Genomic DNA, 20792 nt, shown 5'->3' on the forward strand with positions numbered 1-20792 from the left:
CGCGCCTGCTCCCCTGATTGCAGATTGTCTCCGAAGGAGCGTTTTGCAATGGGCTTCCCCTCTCGTGGGGCTATTCTGGGAGTATCAATCGCTTCCGTTTGGAATAGAAGTGCTGAATCCATTATTCCCATCGGTAATGATGGTGCGATCAGCTGCCCTGTGGCAGATCATGGAAGTGGAGCAGGCGCTGCTCGGGCAGAGAGAGCGAGAGCGAGAGCGAGAGAGAGAGAGAGAGAGAGAGAGAGAGAGAGAGAGGGAGGGAGAGAGAGGGAGGGAGAGAGAGGGAGAGAGAGAGAGGGAGGGAGAGAGAGGGAGAGAGAGAGAGGAAGAGAGAGAGAGAGAGATGCGGGCTGGGCTCGTGCCACGGACTTCTGCCGCCCGGCCTGGTTGCATGGATGTCCCCGTGTGTCAGAGGAAGAAACTGGAACAAGTGGGAAACCAAACGGCCAGCCTCTCCCTCAGTGCAGAAGTGCTCCAGGAGCAGAAGTGCCAGAAACAAAGAAGGGGCCCAGCCAGAGCACTGCCCACCGGGCAGCAGGGAAGGGGCTGGACAGAGCACTGCCCACCGACCTCCAGGGAAGGGGCTGGACAGAGCACTGTCCACCGGGCACCAGGGAAGGGGCTGGACAGAGCACTGCCCACCGGGCAGCAGGGAAGGGGCTGGACAGAGCACTGCCCACCGGGCACCAGGGAAGGGGCTGGACAGAGCACTGCCCACCGGGCACCAGGGAAGGGGCTGGACAGAGCACTGCCCACCGGGCTCCAGGGAAGGGGCTGGACAGAGCACTGCCCACCGACCTCCAGGGAAGGGTCTGGACAGAGCACTGTCCACCGGGCACCAGGGAAGGGGCTGGACAGAGCACTGCCCACCGGGCACCAGGGAAGGGGCCTGGACAGAGCACTGCCCACTGGGCATCAGGGAAGGGGCTGGACAGAGCACTGCCCGCCGGGCACACTGCTTCCCCGGCAGGGAGACATGGTGGGCACCGTGGCCCTGAGCCTAACCTTCCCGAGGGCTCCGCCAACCTTGGGCCCGAGGGCTTTCTCCACCAGACTTAAGCACCAGCTGACCACCTGGCAGCTGCCCTGTCCAGGCATGTTGTATATGTGTGTATGTGTGCATGCTTGCGAGTGTGTGAGTGTGTGTGTGTGTATGAGTATGTGAGATAGTGTAAGTACGTGTGTATGTGCATGTATGTGTGTATATGAATGTGTGTATATGCATGTGTATGAGTGTGTGTTTGTATGTGAGTGTGGATGAGTATGTGAAATAGTGTGTTATGAGTATGTGTAAGTGTGCCGGTATGTGTGTGATGTATGTATATGTGTGTGCATATGAGTATGTGTGTGTGCATGTATGTATGCATGTGTGAATTTATAGGAGTATATATGAGAGTGTGAGTGTGTGTGTGCGCGTGAGTATGTGTGAGTGTGTGTGTATGTGTATGTGTGTGCATGTGAGTATGTGTGTGTGCATGTATGTATGCATGTGTGAATTTATAGGAGTATATATGAGAGTGTGAGTGTGAGTGTGTGTGTGCGTGAGTATGTGTGAGTGTGTGTGTGTGTGTGGGGGGGGAATAGCTGATTTTTCTGCCTGATCTCCCCTGCACAGTCCTGCCCACAGAGGTCTCTCTCTCAGGGAGATCTCTGGAAGGGGCTCCACACCCAGGGCTCTGGTGCCCCCGAGAGCCAGACAGGCGGGAGCGAAAGCCTCTCTCCACAGTGCTCCCCTTCCAGAGGGCCCTTCTCAGTCAGTTCCACCTCGAGGAGCCCTGGGCTTCCCTGGATAAGCTCCTGCTTTTTTTTGGTTTGGTTTTGTTCTCTTGTGTTTGGATGTGGCCCCCCCACTCCCGCCGGCAGTGCCCAGGCCTTATTCCTGGCGCTGCCAGGCTCCCAGGGGGATGAAGCCTGCCACCGGGGACCAGCCAAGGACGGGGGAAGGCCTCGGGGCGGGCACTGATGCGCCGGCCCGAGGGAGAGGACCAAAGTGCGGTTTTCTCGGGAACCCTGAAGCTTCCTGGGGAGAGCAGAGCAAGGTGGCCACAGGGCCGCAGCACGAACGGGGGCGGGGGTGCCCCCAGCCCCACCTCCGGGCCGCGAAGCTGGCCCCCACCTGCCAGCTGACAACACCCTCCTTCTCCTGCAGCCCGAAGAACCTCGGGGGAGGCCTCCCTCCAGAGGGAAGCGAAGGGGCAGGACGGTGCCCGGGAGCCCCGGGGTGGGGGCGGGGGCGGGAGGGTCGCTAGCGTGTCCACTGCACACACAGTGTGGCGGGTGGAAGCCCGGCTGGACGCTGAGCTGTGACCACGGGATGGCTCGCGTGAACCTGAGCGGGGGTCTGAGCCGGGCCTCACTGCTCACCGCACAGAGGCAGGGCCCCCCGAGGCCGGGGGCTGCGGGCTGGGGGCGCCAGGACAGCCCGGCCCAGAGGCACGGCCAGCACCCCACCCCCAAGATGCTTACATCCCAGCGGCCACGTGCCCCCTCGCCACAGTGCTCTCTCCTGTGTCGACAGTCATGCCCCACTGGAGGAATTCAGATATGCGTGAAGCCGCCCTTGCCCCCGCCACCACTAATGCCAACCCAGTGCCCCCGACTGAGACAGGGCCGGCGGGAAAGGGTGCCAGCAGCGAGAGCACTCGAAGAAGAAGAAGAAGAAGAAGAAGAAGCCAGAGCCCAGTCCAGGATGCGGAGAGGCTGAGAGGCGCTTCCTCGGAAGCGGAAAACTCCCATCACCAGGGCCCCCCTGCTGTGAGCACCCGGGTGCGAGCACCCCATCGGGGACTGCAGGAGCTGGCCTCCTCCCTCCTGTCATGGGCCTGGGGGCTTCATGCCATGTCCAGGCCCCTCAAGAGCCCCCTCCTGGCACACAGCGGTTGACATTTGACCCGAGGGAACATTCTTCCCTGGTCCAACACACAGTGGGGTTCCTGGGTGCACTGAGGTTTCTGCGAATAAAGTTTTATTAGCACATGGTTAGGCTGATGGGCCCATGCCACCCCTTTTACATGACAGAAACCACAGACCCTGCAAAATTTTGGGGCAGTTATTATCTGCTCTTTTTTTTTTCTTTTTGGGTCTCACCCAGTGATGCTCAGGGCTTAACCTGGCTCTGCACTCGGGAATTACTCCTGGCGGTGCTTGGGGGACCACACGGGGTGCTGGGGATTGAACCTGGGTCGGCTGCATGCAAGGCAAATGCCCTCCCTGCTGTGCTATCGCTCCAGCCAGCCCCTTACCTGCTCTTTTTGAAGGATGTTTGGTGACTTCCGACAGAGACCTGAGCTGCCTAAACCATGGGTCGCAACCCCCACATGGGGTCACATCACTCTCACCAAGTTAGTTTTATTTTATTTTATTTTTTTATTTTTATTTTTATTATTATTATTTTTTGCTTTTTGGGTCACACCCAGCGATGCTCAGGGGTTACTCCTGGCTTTGCACTCAGGAATTACTCCTGGCGGTGCTTGGGGAAACCATATGGGATGCCGGGGATCGAACCCGGGTCAGCCGCATGCAAGGTAAACGCCCTACCCGCTGTGCTATCGCTCCGGCCCTATTTTATTTATTTTTTATTAATTTATTCTTTTATTGAATCACCATGTGGAAAGTTACAAAGCTATCACATTTTAGTCTCAGTTATCACCACGTTAGTTTTAAAAATAAGTTTCTTCAGTGGCTTCTTGCAGAAATGCCTCTAGACTGTGAACCAAGCTACGGCCCCATGCCGCCCCGGGAGGGGAAGGGTTTTGCTCTCTCGGCCTTTCCTTTCCCCAGAGGCGCGTGGCAACCACCATCTTACAAGGCCCACTAAACAGAGGTACGAGCTTGCAGTGATGCGACCTCTGGCAGAAATCTCTCTGGACTTAATTACTAAAATACCAGAAATCCAAAGCCTCATGTGCTCTCCATTCTCAGCAGTGGAAAACAAATTATCAAATGATGCCTTTTCGGCAGGTCTGATTGTTGGGGGGAAATTCCAAATAATAATAGCGAGTTTTCTGTTGAAATATTGAATGTAATCAAAGTAAAGAGAAAGTAGAGTGAAAATCATCAGCCACACAGGCGGGGGGTGGGGTGGGACGGGGGGGGGTATCCTGGGGTTCTCGGTGGTGGGACATGTGCACTGGTGAAGGGATGGGGGTTTGATCACTGTATGACTGAGACTTAAGCCTGATAGCTTTGTAACTTTTCACATGGTGATTCAATAAAGAATTTAAATAAAAAAAGTTTCTTGGGGCCAGAGAGCTAGCACAGCAGGGTGGGTGCTTGTCCTGCATGCAGCCAACCCGGGTTCAATCCCAGGTACCACAGCCTGGGCAGGAGTGATCTCTGAGCACAGAGCCAGGAGTCAGCCCTGAGCACAGAGCCAGGAGTCAGCCCTGAGCACTGCTGGGCATAGCCCATAAAAAAAAATTTTTTTATTTTGGTTGTCAGTAAATATTTGCCTAGTCCATAAGCCTGTCTCGCCAGGGCTACAGAAACATTTCTCGGGTGCGAAGGGCTTGTGATAGGGAAGATGAAGAAGGCCTTCAGGAAGGTTCTAGGCCTCAGGTCTTCCTCACCCCACCCCGCCCCTGACTGTTCCAGACGCAGAAAGGGCCTGAGGATCTGCCGTCTTTGTCACCTCAGGGTTACACTGGATTTTTATTTATTTTCTTTCTTTCTTTTTAATTTTCTTATTTTAGGGGTTTACAGTAATTTTTTTTCCTTTTTTTTTTTTTTTTAGTGTAGGGGACCTTCCAGGCCATACTCAGGGTTGACTCCTGGCTCTGTGCTCAGGGCTGACTCCTGGCTCTGTGCTCAGGGCTGACTCTAGCTGGGCTCAGGGGACCCTCTGGGGCACTGGGAATCGAACCCGGGTCGGCCGCATGGAAGACAAGCCCCCTCCCCGCTGTGCTGTTGCTCTGGCCCCAAAAAGTGACTTTTAGTTTTGGTGTTTGAACAAAGCGCCCACATGAAGCACAGGGCGCAGGGTCAGGGCTTCGAGGGCGAGGGCACAGGGGGGGCTCAGGGCGCTGCCCCCCAGGCAGGGCTGGTGACACCCTCGGGGCACTGTCGGGGCATGGGGGCCCCTAGCCCCGCACGTATCCCTGCGGCCTCAGCCCAACCCCCACTCTGGGAACTCCTGGGACTTCAGCGACACCCACGGAAGTCAGCGGGGCCCTTGTTCACGGGGTCAAGAACAGGCTGGGGGTCTGCGGCTCAGACACGCTTTGGGACGAGGCGTGGGGGGACCGCGTGTGGCCGGGCCCTGCGTGGTGGGATGTGCTCCAGGTGAGTTTAGCCCTAAGCCCCATGGGGGGACCTGTCACTGTCACATGTCTCCCCCCCCCCGTCAGCTCAGGGCGCTGCATGCCCAGGCCAGCCCTGGAACGGGGGACCCCCACCCCACCATGGGAAGCGGGGGAGTTGGGCTCCCCCAGACCTCGAGGTGGAAGAAAACGCAGGCCCGGCCCGGGAGACTCACTCCCCAAGGCGCTGCCCTCCTGCTCTTGCCCCAAGCCCAGCAGCTCCCACTCATCTGTCTGTCCGCCCGTCCATCTGTCTGCTCGTCCATCCCTCCGTCCATCCGTTGGTGGCCAGCCTGGATGGTGCTTACCCAGGGGGGGACATTGTGCCAGCCCTGCCCAGTGGCAGGTGCCCCCAAGACGCGTCCTGCTTGATGAGAATCCGTCTCCCCTCTGGACCGGCCCCGGGCCTGCCTGCATCCACCAGTGTGTCTCCGGAGTCAAGGATGCAGCTGGCCAGGGAGTGGCCACTGTCCACCCTGCGCTGGGCAGACAGCAGAGAGCCGAGAGGCCGGGAGATCCCGACCCCAGACTCATGGGTGAGGGGGTGGGCATGACACTCGGCCCAGGGATCTGGGGAGGACGGGGGGGGGGAGGTGCCCTGGGCTGGGGGGGCTCTCCTCTCCTCTCCCCCAGGAAACAGAGAGGAGCAAGCACTGGGGTGTCTGGATTTGGTGAGTCCTGGGGCTTGACCAGGCCTTCAGAGAGAGGTGGGGGGAGAGGGAGGGGAAGGGAGGGGGCGGAGGGGGGGCTAGGGTCTGGGCAGCCCCTCAAGCCTCAGTTGGGACGCTGTCCTGCTGTCCATCCACACCACCCACAGGGGCTAGCGCCCTCCTTGGGCACAGGCCCGGCTTCTCCCCAGCTAGGGCAGCCCCCTGCGGCCCAAGCCCTCGCTCTGGGGGTCTCCCAGAAGGACTTCCAGGGAGGAAAGAAGCGGGGCACAGAGAGATCAAGAGATCGGAAAGATCCGCTGCCAGAGAGGAGAGCCTGTGTCGGAAAGGGCCTGCACCGGCCAGGGCAGGGAGCAGAGGAGAGGAGAGAGGAGCCGAAAGGGGAGGTGAGAGGGGATCCCAGGAGTGGCGAGGAAGGCCGGTAGGGGAGAGGGGAGCTGGGGAAGGATCCGGATAGGGGAGAGGAGGTCAGGCAGGGGAGAGGGGACACCGGGAGGGGAGAGGGGATGGGGAGGGGAGAGAGGATCCAGGTAGAGGAGAGGGGATGGGGGGAGAGGGGAGCCAGGTGGGGGGTGGGAGAGGGGATCTGGGGCGGGAGAGGGGATGGAGGGAAAGGGGATCCAGGTAGGGGAGAGGGGAGAGGGGAGCGGGGAGGTGGGCGCCAGGCGCGCGGGCGGCGGGCGGCGGCGCGGGCCGGCCGGGGGAGCGCGGCGGGGGCCGGGCGAGGCGGGGCGCACGAAGCCCCTCCCCGAGGGCGGCCCCGCTCGGCCCGCCCCGCCGCGCCGCCTCCCGCGCTGCCCGCGGCCCCTGCCCGCTCGCGCGCCGCCCTCGGAAGCCCGAGCGAGCGGAGGCTGCGGGAGCGGCGCGGCGGAGCGGCCGGCCCGAGCGCCCGGAGCCGCAGGTAGGGTCGGCGCCCGGCGTCGGGGCGCGGGGCGGGGGTGGGCGCGCGGCCCGAGCGCCCCCGGCCGGGCGGGGGCGGGGCGGGGGCGACCCCCCGACGCTCCGGCCCCGCGCCCCGCGCCCGCCGCCGCGCCGGGGCCGCCGTCGACGTGCGCCCTGGCCGTCCCCCCGGGGCGCGCGGGGACCCCGGGACGCGCGAGCCCTGGGCGCGTGCCCCCCGCGTGGGGGCTCGCGGACTCGGCGGAGCCGTCCAGGAGCCGCGTCCGCGCCCCGGGGCGGGCGGCGGGGACCCCCCGGGACAGGGGGCGACCGGCGTGTGCGGGCGGCGGGGACCCCCGGGACAGGGGGCGACCTGCGTGTGCGGCGGTGCGCGCCTCGCTGCACGGGTCGGCGGCGCCCTCGGTGCGCGGGTCCTTCTCCCAGGGCTGCTGGGGGGTGGGACTCCCCCTCCCACCGACCCTGCTTGTGGGAACGCTGGCCCGGACGAAGCTCGCAGTAAGCGCACAAGGTGTCTGCCCTCTCCCCCTCCCTACTTCCCCCAAGGAATCTGGGGTCCCCCCAAAAAAAGGGGGCTCCTGTCTCCTGGTCTGGGGAGCGGGGAAGGGGCCATCCTGTTCAGGGGGACGCCCCCCCCCCGAAATGACCCTCTCCGTGTGTTCTCAGGGCTCGCACCCACAGACCCCTGCCCAGGTCTCCGACCTGCCCCCCCACCAGTGAGACCCGGAGCTAACCTCAAGATAGACGTGAACCCCCCAAAAGAAAATCCAATTAAAAAAAAAAAACAGAACAAGAAACAACAGCGCGAAGGTGCCCGAGGCTGCGTGCAGGACTGTGGGCAGCGGGTGGGCCGGGGGCCGGGGGAGGGGCCGAGCACCCAGGGGAGCTGGCTTTGGTGCCCCCCGCCCCCCCCTTCCTGGTCCCTGAGACTGTTTCAGCCCGACACTGCACTTGGGGTCGCCCGTCCTTCCCTTCTCTGTGACAGGCGCTGTGGGTACCTGTGGGAGGGGAGGCTGGGGACTCCTCTGGGAACTTGGGGACAGTGATTCACGGGACCGGGGCTGGGGAAGGGCCCCCCCCACCAAATTCCAGAACAAAGGAGGCCAGCGGGAGCTCCAGGCATTTTGCCTGCGCTCTCCCTCCCTCTGGGTGCAGCCTTCCTGCCCCGCTCCCCCTCTGAACCCCGGTTCCCTCCCCCCCCCTCGCAGAGAGGGGGGCCTCTCCCTGCCCTCAGCCCCAGGGACCGTCCCCCCCCACCCCTTCCGAGCAGACCCGGCAAAATGGCTGAGCCTCAGAAATAAATCGTCAGGCACTGAACAAAGGACGCCTTCTCTCCCCGCAGCCGAGCGCTGGCTCCGGGGCTGGCCTCGCGGGCGAGCAGCCTGCCCGGGGCAGAGTGGACACAGCCAGGCTTGTCCGGCCGGCCGGGGCATCTGGGCAGCGGGGCGATCGGGGGAGAGGCCGCCTCCGTGGGGGCGAGAGCAAGCGAGTGGGGAAGAGGGACGGTCACTCCCCTTCGTGGGACCGCTGGCGCCCAGGGCGGGACGCTGGGTGAGCCCGGGGGGCCTCCCGGAGCTCAGGATGGGGCTGGAATGTTCCTCTAGCGGCGGCCAGGGACAAGGAAACTGGACGCGATGGCCAGGGAAGCTGGCGCTGTCTGTCCCTGAGTCCACGTGCCCCGCACCCAGAGCCACGAACGTTCAGAATCTGTTTCCGTCCGGCCCCGACTCTCCTGCTTGGGGCCCCGGCCGGCGCTGGCCTGTCCATCTGCGAGGGGCGGGCATGCTTGCCCTGCCGCAGACCCAGGTGAAAACGCTCCGAGTGAGCCCCAGGCATCGGCTCCTGGCTGCCCACTGCCACTTTCAAGGCCAGGTGACCTTGGGCAAGTCCTCGCCCCTGTGGGAGGAGGGAAGGGAGCACCAGCGACTTCCTGTGTGCGCTGCCCGATCCCCTCGACCATCCCCCTGGACCACGGGTGACATTCGGGTCCTGGTTCGGGGCTGTGGACGGCGGGGCGGAGGGGACGGGTCCTTGCCCAAGGTCGAGGAGGCAGCAGGGCCAGCGCCGCGGCACGCCTGCCCTCGTGATGTCCAGGCGGACACGCCTCCCAGAGAGCGAGGGGCTGGGGGGCCGGCGGGTGCCCGGGCCCTGGCCGCCCTCCGCCCTCCCCGTGTGTGCTGGGGATGGCGTGGCATTTGCTGCAGACCTGGGGGGCTCCAGCCGCCCCGTTGGACGCCGTCCTGGGCTGGGCAGGGGCCGTGACGTTTCCCACGTCACTCGGAAGTCAGACGGGCTTTCACAGCCCCCCCGACGCTGGTGGGGTGCAGGCCACGTGCCAGGCGCAGTGGACACGGGCCCCGCCACCTGCACCCCACGCCCGGGTCTGTCCTTGCGAGCGGGCACCCTGCCCGCGGTCCCTGCGCGTCTCTGCCTTCCCCTTGGACGCAGCCCCGACTCGAAAGGCAGCGTTGCCCTGGGTCTCTCTCTCCCCGACGGGGAGGGTTCGAGAGCTTCAGGATCGTTTGTCCCTTGGGGCTGGCCAGGGCCGCCTGGGCCCCGAGTGCCGTGGGCAGAGGACGGTGACCTTGAGCGGCGTCCGGTCACAGAGGCAGCGGGAGACCCCTGGCAGCGCCCCTGCACACACTCCCCCACGGAGCCCAGTGGGCCTTTGTGTCCCTTCTCTGAAGGTCATCGGGAGGTGGACGCACCTGAGTCCGTAAGCGGGAAGAGGTTCGGAGCCCCCCAAACCAGGGCCCCCCAGAAGCACGCGCTCGGTCTTCACCCAGCACCTGCTTTTGAGGTTTTTGGTTTTTGGGTCACACCTGGGGGTGGTGACCTGTGGTGATCTGCTCGGGGAGGGGGGGCCTGCCGCCGTGCTGGGCCCCCCGGGGGGGCTATCTCTCCGCACCCTCCCTCCAAGCGCACCCCGAGACCTCTGGACGGGCGGGGAGGGTGAGTGGGCGGTGGTGGCACAGACCAGACGTGCCTGGCGCAGAGGGGAGGTGTGAGCGCAAGCTGTGATGTTTCGGCAGACTCAGTCTTAGACAGAGGGAGGAGGAGGAGGGACGCGCAGGGTTGGCCCGGGGACGCTCCAACCCACAGCGCCGACAGGCAGTCATTGGCCGCCCGCCAGGGCCCGGCCAGCGCTTTACTTACCTGCCGTTGGTGCCTGGGCCCCTAACCCTGAGGAGCCTGTCACCAGCGCCTGGACAGGTGAGGAGGGGGAGGAGGAGGGGGAGGAGGAGGGAGCAGGGGCCCCTGGAGTCACGCAGCACGTCACGCTGGCCTTGGTCTTTGTCACAGGAGATGCACCCTCAGAAGTTCCGTCCTGTCCGGCCTCAGCTTGGCGGCTGGCCGTGAACTCCTCCAGGCCCGTGGTGGCAGGAGCGTGGCCGTTTGATAGGAGGGAAACTGAGGCAGAGAGCTGCCTTTGTGCGCACAGTCCCTCAGATGTGAGATTAGCGCCCGTCACGGGGCCTGCCCACACGCCCCCTCTCCTTAGTTTTGCTTTGTTTTTGTGTCACACCTGTCGGTGCTCAGGGCTGACTCCTGGCTCTGTGCTCAGGGAACACACCTGGTGGGCCCGGGGGACCAGATGGGATGCCGGGGATGGAACCCGGCTCGGCCGCGTGCAAGACCAGCGCCCTCCCCGCGCCGTGGCGTCTCCCGGCCCCCCAGACCCGCACCCGGCTCTGAGTTGTGCTTCCAGCTGCGTGTCCCTGATTCTCAGAAGTGACGCCCCCGCCCCCGCCCGGCCCAGGTGTCCTCACGCTGCCAGTGCTCTGGGAGCCACGGGCCGTGGCCGGCGGAGCCGTCAGTTCCGTTTACCGCGATCTGACATGACCAGAAGTGGCACCCGATTCGATGTGCGTCCCCCGCGGCGGATGGCCTTCTATTTTTACATTCCTCACAAATTGGAAATTACAAGGCGGCTAGGTCTTGCCGGGCGATAGGCTGAGGTGGTCTGAGCGGGGGCGGGGGGGGGTTCGAGCGCTGGGTGGAACAGGCCACGTGAGGGGGCCCCGGGCCGGGAGAGGGGCCCCCGCTGCTGCCCGCCCGGGTGGGGCGGAGGCATAGGGGCGGCCGGCGGAGGCCGAGGTGCCCACCTGCCAGCCGCCTGTGCGGGCAGCGCTCGGGGCGAGGGCCCTTCAAGGTCAGAGCGGCCGGCAGGTGGCCGCCTGGCCTCGCTGCCTGCAGGAGGAGCGGGCGCCTGAGCCTGACGCTCCTCTCCCGAGTGCGGAGTCTCGCCCCTCCCGGGCACCCAGACAGCGCTTGCCGGTCTGGGGCACGCACAGGAGCCGGCAGGGGGGCGGGGGAGGCAGTGTTGGGGGGCGGCTGCCACCCTCTGCACCCCGTGTGAGGAGCCCAGGGGCCGGCAAAGGGCTGTTTGCAGCAAAAGAGGATTTTCCCCCCTTTCAAACTCATTGTGTCAAAAAAAAAAAATAAAGACCCAAGCAGGGTGGTGGGGAATCTGATAAGAACTTGTGTGCATTCACAGACACGTGCACATATATGCACACACACATACATGTTCACGTGCATCACGCATACATGCACACACGTGTGGACACACATACATGCATAAGCACACATGTGCACACACAAGCACACGTGTGTGCATAGATACTTGTATGTACATATGCAAGCACACATGTGTGCACACACGTACACACACGCGCACACACGTGTGGACACATGGATGTGTGTAGTTTCACCGAGGGTTTTGTCCCCTAAAGGCTGTCACGGCCCTGGAGTCCCACATGAACCCGGCGTTATTCCCGTCGCTCCAGCCCCACACACCCTCCGTGCTGGCCCCTGGATGTATCTCACGGGTCCCAGTTCGCCCTGGGACCCTCGGGCCGGGCTGGGCGCGGCAGGCGCAGCCCCCGAGCTGGAGCAGGGACGGTCCAGGAGCAGGTCTGGGCGGGGAGCCAACGTCTCTCCCGGCCACTCTGACCTTTCACCTCCCCATTCTCGCCAGTACCCCGGGGTCAGGCCCGGCGGGCTCGGGTGAGGATGGGCCTGAGGAGCCTCCTGGGATGGCCGGGGAGGGTCTGTGGCCCGATGCTCTCCACTGGGCAGCCCGGGAGAAGGATGGGGGGGCCGTCCGCCCGGCACCCCCATCCCTCCCGCCCCGGCCGCTGCCCAGGCTGGAGGGTCTGTAAGCACCACCAGGTCCCTGTGGGGTGCTGAGGGGACAGAGACCCCCGCGGGCCGCACTGTCCTGAGCCCACCACGCAGGGCTGTCCTAAGGGTAAGCCCTGTGCCGCTCCCGTGCAGAACCCCGGCGGGACGCACTCCCTGGCGTGCACAGCGGGGCTTGAACCCAGCCCCTGAGCGTGTAAGCGATACCAGGCACAGGAGCCCCCGCGACCCCGGGGACCCCCTTTCTGAGTGGACCCTGGGAGCCTGGCCCCGCTGCCTGCGTCTAGAAAGGGAAGAAGGGGGCTGGGGGCTCAGCCTGGAGCATGTGTATGTGTATGTGCGTGTGTATGTGTGTGTACATGTGTGCGTGTGTGTTTATGTGTGTGCACATGTGTGTATGCGTGTATGATGTGTGCACATGTGTGTACACAAGGGAGTGTGTATGTGCGTGTTTGTATGTGTGTGTGCATGCGTGTGCGCACGTGCGAGTGCGTGTCCTTGACAGGTGCCTCAGCCTGGCAGTGCCCGGCCGGCGGCCAAGCCCCGCGCAGGGGCCCAGGGGCCCGGAGCTGCACCCGGCTGCCAGGGTGGCCGGGTGGGGACGGCGGTGCAGACCCAGCGGACCCGGGAAGAGCCGGGGCCACGTGCTGTCCCGACCCGGATGCAGACAGAGATGCGGGCCCAGTGGGACGGGACCCCCCGCCGCTGTCCTGGCAGGGGGGCGGGAGCCGTGCCCGCCTCCCCTCGGGCCCCTGCACACCGGGGACAGCAGGGCCGCTCTGTGCGGGTGCAGAGTCCCTCTAACGACGAGCAGATGTGGCGAGCAATTGCCCCGCGCGTCTGGGGTGAGCTGTTGGCCCCCCAGGACTGCGGCGGGCCGGCTGCCGCCACCGCACACAGCCCCGTCCCGGGGCCAGGCGGGACCCAGCTCCCGTCTCCGGCCCCTGCCCAGCGGGACAGCGGCTCTGCAGTGAGGACCGCCCCGGGGGCAGCGGGGGCCTGGGCGAGCCCCGCCCGGGCCAGATGTGGCTCAGAAAGTGAGACTCGCGGCCCCCCGCGTGCCCCAGCTGGGGCCTGGACTGGGGGGGCAGCGTCTCCACTTTAATCCCCCAGAGCAGGGCTCAGGCTGGGGGGCGTCTCCGGCAGCCCTGTGCCTCTTCTCTCAGCGGTCCTGGCAGTGACAGGTCCCGGGGAGGGGCAGGGCAAGAGGGAGGGGTGGTCACCATCCGCCAGGCCAGCCAGGGGACAGGCGGGGCACACTCACCAGCCTCAGGGACGGCCGGACGGCCCCGTGCTGTGTGACCTTGGGTACCTGCGTCGCCCTCTCTGAATCTGTTGGCACAGGGACGGTCGGGAGCCGGCAGGCGGGAATAGGGCCGAGTCTCCTAACTCACCCACACTCTGAACTTGGGTCCGGGGCAATTCAGCAGGAGTAGGAAGCCCCCCACGGAAGCTTCTGGATCTTGCGGATCCAGATTACCACACCATCCCCCGTCTGTCTGAGGAGCCCCCTGTCGGTGGGGCTGAAGTGGGGGTGAGTGGGCTCGAAGCCAGAGAAGGTCACCAAGCCCACCCGTTTCAGACTGGGCTGGGCTTCAGGTGGGTAAACCGAGGCACCGCGGGGCGGGTGCCTGGGCCCCGAGGGTGCTAGGACCCAGCGCTGCTGCCCTACGCCCGAGCTTACTCCGTTGCCCCACGCCAGCCCAGAGATTATTCACCAGAGTTGGTGGAAGGACTCCGGTTGCCGTGACAACAGAGCCCGTGTCCTCGGGAGATAATGGCGTTGCACAGGCAGGGAGATGCGTGCTGAATGCTGATTCGGGAGCGGGTGCGCTGGGCCTGTGTCTGGGCCTGTGTTCCCGGGAAGGGGGCTGAGGGGGGCGGGGCGGGGCGGGGGCGTCTCTGCCCTGCACCTCCCGGGGCAGTGGAGTCGGGGGGTGGGGGGAGAAGTTTCCACGTTCCCCTCCGAGATCCACAGCCAGGCCTACGTGTCGTGTCGGAGATCTTGCACCTGCATCGCCCCTCTGGGAGGAGCGAGCCCCCCACGCCCCCACCCCACCACGGCCGCCGCTTGGCACGGGTGCCACAGACATCAGCCTGCGGGCACCACCTGCCGTCCCCCACGGGGCTGTGTGACGCTGGGCCGGTGACTGCACCTCTCTGGGCCTCCGTCAGTGTGTTCCTTAGCAGACCTGCCTCCCGGGAGGGCTGCGGGGCAGAGGCAGCCCCGCCACAGCCATCACCAGTCAAAGAGGAGTGTCCGAGGAGACGGTCCTTCCCCGGCCTGGCCCAGCCGGTGCGGCATTTCGGTGGGTGGGGGGTGGGACTGGCTCCGGAGAGAACAGGAACGAGGACTAAGAGGCTTTTAGTTCCAGGCGAGTGAGCCGCAGTGGAACGAATGAATGGCCCCTTCACCCAGAATCCGCATCGCTGGTGTGCATCTGTGGCTGGACCGGGGGGCCAGCGAACTCCCAGCCCGGGGAACACACAGGCCCGCACGGCCAGAAGGTTCTGGGGAGCGAGTCTCTCCCCCCCACCCCCCACCATCTCCACGCACTGGTGCGGGCGAGGGGCTGGCCTCCCCGGGGTCGGAGAGCGCGGGGTTAACACCCCGAGAAACCCCAAAATGCCTCATTTGCATGCTGGCGGCAGACCCTGGTCCTTTCTGGAAGCAGAAACGGGGCCCTGGCCCCGGGCCCGCCGGTTCAGGAGCCAGGGCAGCGGGCTCGGGCCGCAGCGACCATTTTGTGGTCCTGCAAGCCTGTCCGGGCAGACTCGTCCCCGGAGCGAGGGGGCGTGTGGGCTCAGGGCTGGTGTGCCGCTGACCAGGGCGCTGGGCAACAGGGTGTCTGGGGGGGCCCTGCAGTGGGGACACGGGGACAGTGGCCTGCGGGGGGCTCGGAGGTGATGGCAGGACGGGGGGGGGTGTCTCGGGGTCCCCTGGTCGCCACTGGATCAAGGTCTCTCCGGCGTTTTATCCGGCGTGTTCTCTGGCCCTCACGGCCAAAAGAACAAACTACGGCACAAGCGCAGGTGACTCCTGCTGGTCCCCGCCAGGGGCCAAGAGTCTGGGGTGTCCCACCTCATCCCACCGTCTCCCCCTCAGTTCTCACGGCAGCCCCAGGAAGAGAGAGGAGCATGCTCCAGTGTGTCAGAGAGGTTAGGGGACCAGCCCAAGGTCACACAGCAGCCGACGGGAAGCCACACTGGACTGCGCCCGCATCTTCAGCGCCCGCCCCCTCCTGCCTGCCACACGTGGCTCGAGCATGGCATCCCGCGAGCGAGAGGGCCGTCCTTCCCGTGTCCCTTGCTCGTAGGGGTGAGAAAAGCTGCAGGGGCTGGAGCGACAGCACAGCGGGGAGGGCGTTGGCCTTGCATGCCAATGACCCGGGTTCGATTCCCAGCATTCCATAGGGTCCCCTGAGCACTGCCAGGAGCAGTTCCTGAGTGCAGAGCCAGGAGTGAGCCCTGAGCATCGCCAGGTGTGACCCCAACAAAAAGCAAAAAAAAAAAGAAAGCTGCTTTAGTGGGTGAAACTGACGAGCACTTTCTCTCCCTGTGTGAGGAGTCTAGGGGGTCCAGCGGGAAGCAGGAGGGACCGATCGTTAACGGGGTGAGCGTTCCTGAGAGTCTCAGCAGCAAAACCGGCTCTCTGACGGGGAGGACCGGGGACCCTGGACGCTGACCCTTCGTCCACTCCGAGAATCCTGCCCTCCCCTGCTCCCAGCCGGAAGAACCCAAACGCCGGCCGAGAGCGGCGCGATTTGCTGTTTCCCAGCCGTGGGGACGGAAGCCCGAAGCCCCTCGACCTTCCCCTTGTGGTGGGGAACCCGGGCCTGGGAGGGGCCGGGGCAGCTCGGGGCCCCTCGCCCGCCCCCAGGAGCCGCCTTGCGGGCCTCGCTCTGCCCGGGGCCCGTCACCGAGTGCCGCCGTGTACCGTGGGTGGCGGGGGCGGGGCCTGGCCCTGGCGTGCGGTCACTGCCCCCCGCCCTGGTGAGAGGCTCTGGCCAGCGAGCGGAGGGCGGGGGCAGGAGACCGCTCTGAGGGCCCGCGCAGGGGACACGCGTCCACCACAGGGTGTTTCCAGGCCCTGGGGTCGTCACTCCTCACCCCTGCGAACACGTCTGCGGGTCCAAGCCCCCCCCCCCCGGCCTCCTGTCCGCCGAGGCTCCGTGTCCCCCAGGCCGGTGCTGAGCGGCTCCCAGCCCCGGCTCCTGCCCCCCTGTCCTCACAGTCTTCCCTCCCGCCCCAGAGACTCCTGCCGGCCCGCTCGGAGGTGGGAAGCCCCCCGTGGCCTCCCAGACTCCACCTGCTCCGTGGTGGCCCCGAGTCCCGGCACTTGAGGGGACCCTCAGGACGGCCGGGCCCACGGGCCGAGCCCACGAGGAGTGAGGGACAGGAGGCTGGCAGGCTGCTCTGGAAGGTTCCGTGGACCCCAATAGAGCCCCGGAGCACACAGGACAGAGCAGCATGGCCCCTCCCCCTCCGTCCCCCTGGCACCCTCCCCACGCTCCTCTCCCCTCCCCCCGTCCCTGCCCCCCTGCCATCCTCCCCCTCGACCCTCCCTCCCTCCCTCCCTCCCCCACCTCCCTCCCTACATCCTCCCCTTCACTCTTCCTCCTTCTTCCTTCCTTCTCCCTTCCCTCCCTTCCTCCTTCCCTCCCTCCCTCCCTCCTTCCCTCCCTCCCCCCTCCCCCCTCCCTGTCCTGCAGGAGATCTGTCAGCACCTGAAGCCTCTCACCCTGGTGGCCTTACCCCCCCCTGCCCTCTGCCTGTCTCACCCCAGCCGGCCGCCCCCTCCGTGCCCTGCTGGTGCCCCCAGGGCCCCTGGGCCGCGTGGGGCAGGGCCGTGAGGTGCCGCCCGCTTCACCCCCTGCGCCCCTGTGGGCGTGTCAGCGTAGTGGGGGCCCGGGGGCTGGAGGGGGCGTCTGGCCCAGCTGCCCTGGAGCTCGGCCCTCCAGACGCGCATCTGGGGGGGAGACCCGGCAGGGCGCAGGGGTCAGGGGCCTCCCGGGCCCCTCAGCCACCCCGGCCAGGGGGCTCAGTGCTCACCCCCCAGACACAGCCTCTCGGGCTTGGCAGTGCTGGGGGTCAGCAGAGCCAGGGCTGGGGGTCTGGGCGGCCCGTCAGGGAAGAGAACAGGTAACGAGGGGCCAAGGTAGACGACAGCGAGCCCGGCTGGCGTGGGTGGGCAGGAGGCTCGGGCTGCCAGTCACAGCCCAGGCCCGCGCCATGCAGGTGGAAGCGGTGGCATGGGGAGGAAACTGAGGCACAGGAAGGGATGGAGTGACCCAAACATGCAGGGGGGGAAACTGAGGCACAGGAAGGGATGGAGTGGCCCAAACGTGCAGGGGGGGAAACTGAAGCACAGGAAGGGATGGTGTGACCCAAATGTGCTGGGGGGGGAAACTGAGGCACGGGGTGGGACGTGCACGGTGAGAACACACATCCAGTTGTGGGACTCGGAGTCCAGGCTCACTCCTGACAGCCCCCGAAATCTCCGTGCCTGCGACACCGAGGTCCCTGGTGCCACCGGCCCAGGCCACGTGGGCCCTGGAGGAGGCCTGGGGTGCCCGGGCCCCCCGCAGGGACGCTGCCTGATGCCCTGGACTGGGGGGCTGGCGAGTGGCTCAGTCCAGACCCGGGGGCCTCCTGTTGGCCCCCAGGATCCCACCCACTGGCCCGTGCCCCGGGGACCCTCCGTGTGGCCCTAGAAGGAGCTGCAGGCTTGGTCCTGGGGGTCCCCTGCTACATCCCGCTGAGCACTGTCCAGAGAGCAGGATAGAGTGACCGGAACAAGTGTGTGGGTGTCCAGCGACCTCAGTTCTGGCACACGGATGCAGCCTCTCGGGGAGACTGCCCCGGGCACGTCACTGTCACGTGCCTCAGTTTACCCTTCAGTAAGATGGGGATGAAATAGCAAATTGACATGCACTGGGCATCTGGAGCAGCCCCTCCTGCATCCCAGTGTGTGCCCGCTGCCCCTCCCCCCTGCCCCTCCCCCCTGCCCCTCCCCCCTGCCCCGTCCCACCCTCACGCCCTCCTTTCTCTCCCTTTCCTTGGTGACAAGTTGAATCTCCGTCTCACGTGTGCAGGCAGCCAGGAAGCGGCACCTCCTGACTCGGGGCGGGAGCGGAGTCAGCCCTCTGGTTGCTGGGGTGTCCCCGGCTTCTTCCCGAATCCTCCTCTTGGAGGGTCCCCCCCAAAACGGACCCCCGGGTCCAGGGGCTACTGATGGGGAGGGTGTGGAGGCGGGGGGGGGGGTGCTGACACCCACCCCTGGGTGCTGCCCCGCACAGCAGGCGGTCAGGGCCCGTCTCCCGGTTCCGAACTCTCACCCGGCCTGGGCCCTGGATGGTCGCCCGCTGGCCGGCGCTGGCCCAGAGAGCTCAGGCAGGTCCCCAGAGCCTCAGCCCCGCCGTCTGCAGAGGGGCGCGGTGGCCCCCTGGACAGGCCTGCTGAGTCCGCTCCGGCTGCAGGTTTGTGGCCCCCTCTGACGGGCGGAGAGCCTGGGGAGCAGAGTGTGGGCCTGGGGAGGCTCGGTGTGGTTCCCTGAGCACGGCGGGGAGCACTGCGGGGAGCACGGCGGGAGCACCTCAGAGTACAGCGCCAGGGAGAGCCCCCAGCACTGACGCTTCTCTGTGGTTCCCAGAGAAGCAAGAGTCCCCGTGCCGCCCCCCCCCGAGTGCAGCAACGGGCTGGGGGCAACTTGGCAGATGCTTCCCGAACCCCTCCAGGTGGGAGTCGGGATGCCGGGCCCATAGAGCCAAACAGAGCGCTCACGTGCTGTGTGACGTGAGGCAGCCACCGGCCCTCTCTGGGCCATTTTCCCCCTCTGTAGGCTGCCGGCATAAGCCAGGTCCTCCAGTGTGGCCGGAGGCCAGCGCGGGTCCGGAAGGAGGCCGGTTAGCCTCGTCCAGGCCTAAACCCTCGCTGGCCCAGGGCCCGCAGCGCCCGGCCGCATTCGCACAGACCCCGCACTGACCACTATGCCTGCGCCGTGCTCCTGGCACCGACCGGGCCAGGCCTTTGCAGCCGCAGCTCCGAGACCCTCTGCAGCTGCCCCTCTGCCTTCACCCGGGCCCCGGAGCCCCCGCCGTCCGCCCGGACCACGCCCCCTCCGTCACCTGCGGGGCCTCCAGCTCAGCCGGGCCTTGGCGCCTCTCACCTTCCCCGCAGTCCGCAGCTTCAGGGCACGTCCCTGGCCGGCCTCTCTGCTGAGCACTTCCTGTGTGCCAGCCGTACGCGCCGGGGGGCTTCTCTTCCCCTTCACAGCCCCCCAGGAAGGGGACGCCCCGGGGTTTGTGGGTGGAAGGACCAAGAGCTCGCAAGCACTGAGACCAGCCTGGGTCCTAACGGGCTTCTCAGGAAGCCCCCTATGATTGGGGGTCTGGTTAAGTGTCGCTTTGTAGGGGGAGGTGGTCCCCAGCAAGGTCTGCAATCCTTCATGTCATTTCTTTTGGGTTTAGGGGTCACGCCTGGCGTGCTCAGAGCTTGCCCCTGGCAGAGCTCTGGGGAGATGGAACCCGGCTCCGCCATGGGCAGACCAAGTGCGTTCTAACCATTGAACCATCTCATCGGCCCTTTCTGCATTTCTAACAAGCTCTCGGGTGACCCGCTCCTGGGAAGCTGCGCTTTGGCCAGGACCCCGAGTCACTGAGGATCTGAGCCCCCCCCTTCCCTCTAGACCCTGTCTTGGCCGTCTCAGGCTGCTGGTGGGCGAGGCTCGGGCAGGACCCCGCCGGACAGTCCCGAGAGTAGCTGACGGCACGGCCGGGAGGATCCTGGGCAGGCGCCCGAGAGAGCGCTGTGTCCCGTGGCTGAACCCTCGCCTCCCCCACGCGGCCCGCCGAGGAGCACGCCGTTTCCCCTGGAAGGAAGCCAACCCCGATATGAAAAAAGAAAAATTTTTTTCTTCCTTGAGGCGCCGAGTTCCACAAAGAGAGAGAAGCGAGGTGAAGCGCCTCGTCTGCAGCCGGGCTCTATAATTTCCCTAATTGCAGAACCGGAGCGTGACAAAGCCGGTGTGTGCATGGCATCATGGGAAGATGCGGGCTGCCGGCCCGCTCCCGGCACCCCTCCCGCCTGCCCCCGGCCCCGGCTGAGAGGGGCTCCCGCGCCCGGCCGGCCCGCGCAGTGGCACGTGCTCTGGGCCCAGGCAGGGACCCCGCCTCGTTCCGCTGACCCCCCCCCCCACCTGGATGCACACCTCTCTTTGTCCCTCTCTCCACACCCCTCCCCGCCCCGGACTTCCTGCGGCCTCTCTGGGCCCACCAGCATGGAGGGGGGGAGATGGGGTCCATCCCTTCACCTTGCCATCCCCTGCGAATACAAGCCGAGCTCCCGGGCCGGACTCTGGGGCCCAGAACACTCAGGCCCTGTCCTGCTGAGCGCGTGTGGATGCTCTGACGGGCCCCACTCCTGCCTGCCTGCCTCAGGGCCTTTGAACGTGCTGTCCCCTCAGTGTGAACCCCAGCGCCCGGCGAGTCACCGTTTGGGCTCCTAATTCAAACTGAAAATCACTTTTGTTTGGGCCAAACCAAAGCAGCCCCAGGGCCGAGTGTGACCCATTTTGCCACTTGGGCGCTGACAGTCTCCAGCCCCTCTCGCCTGCCCTCGCGCAGGGCTTGGCCTGCCTGCTCTTCCTGCTTGCTCTGTCCCCGTTTGTCCCTGTGCCTCTCAGACGAGGTCGCTGAGCAGCTGGGGCCAACCAGACCCGCTCCCCACCCTCTGGCCTCAGAGCCCTCGGAAACCTTCGTCGTGCACATGGATCTAATCACGGGGT

The 20792-nt window shown here is 65.8% G+C and overlaps 1 protein-coding gene across 2 annotated transcripts in view; it reads left to right on the forward strand.

Annotated features, from left to right (window-relative positions):
• The first annotated feature begins 6746 nt into the window (after positions 1-6746).
• SLC6A1 (solute carrier family 6 member 1) overlaps positions 6747-20792 on the forward strand; it is a 30747-nt gene continuing 16701 nt past the window's right edge. The window contains exon 1 of one of the 2 annotated variants that reach the window (XM_055135294.1): positions 6747-6866. The gene's annotated coding sequence lies outside the window, so the exon portion shown is untranslated. Of the gene's footprint in view, positions 6867-10051; positions 10076-20792 lie in introns of those variants that run through there. The other variant, XM_055135295.1, reaches the window with a different exon arrangement.

The sequence above is a fragment of the Sorex araneus genome, chromosome 4, assembly GCF_027595985.1.
Source record: "Sorex araneus isolate mSorAra2 chromosome 4, mSorAra2.pri, whole genome shotgun sequence".
NCBI classification, from domain to species: Eukaryota; Metazoa; Chordata; class Mammalia; order Eulipotyphla; family Soricidae; genus Sorex; species Sorex araneus.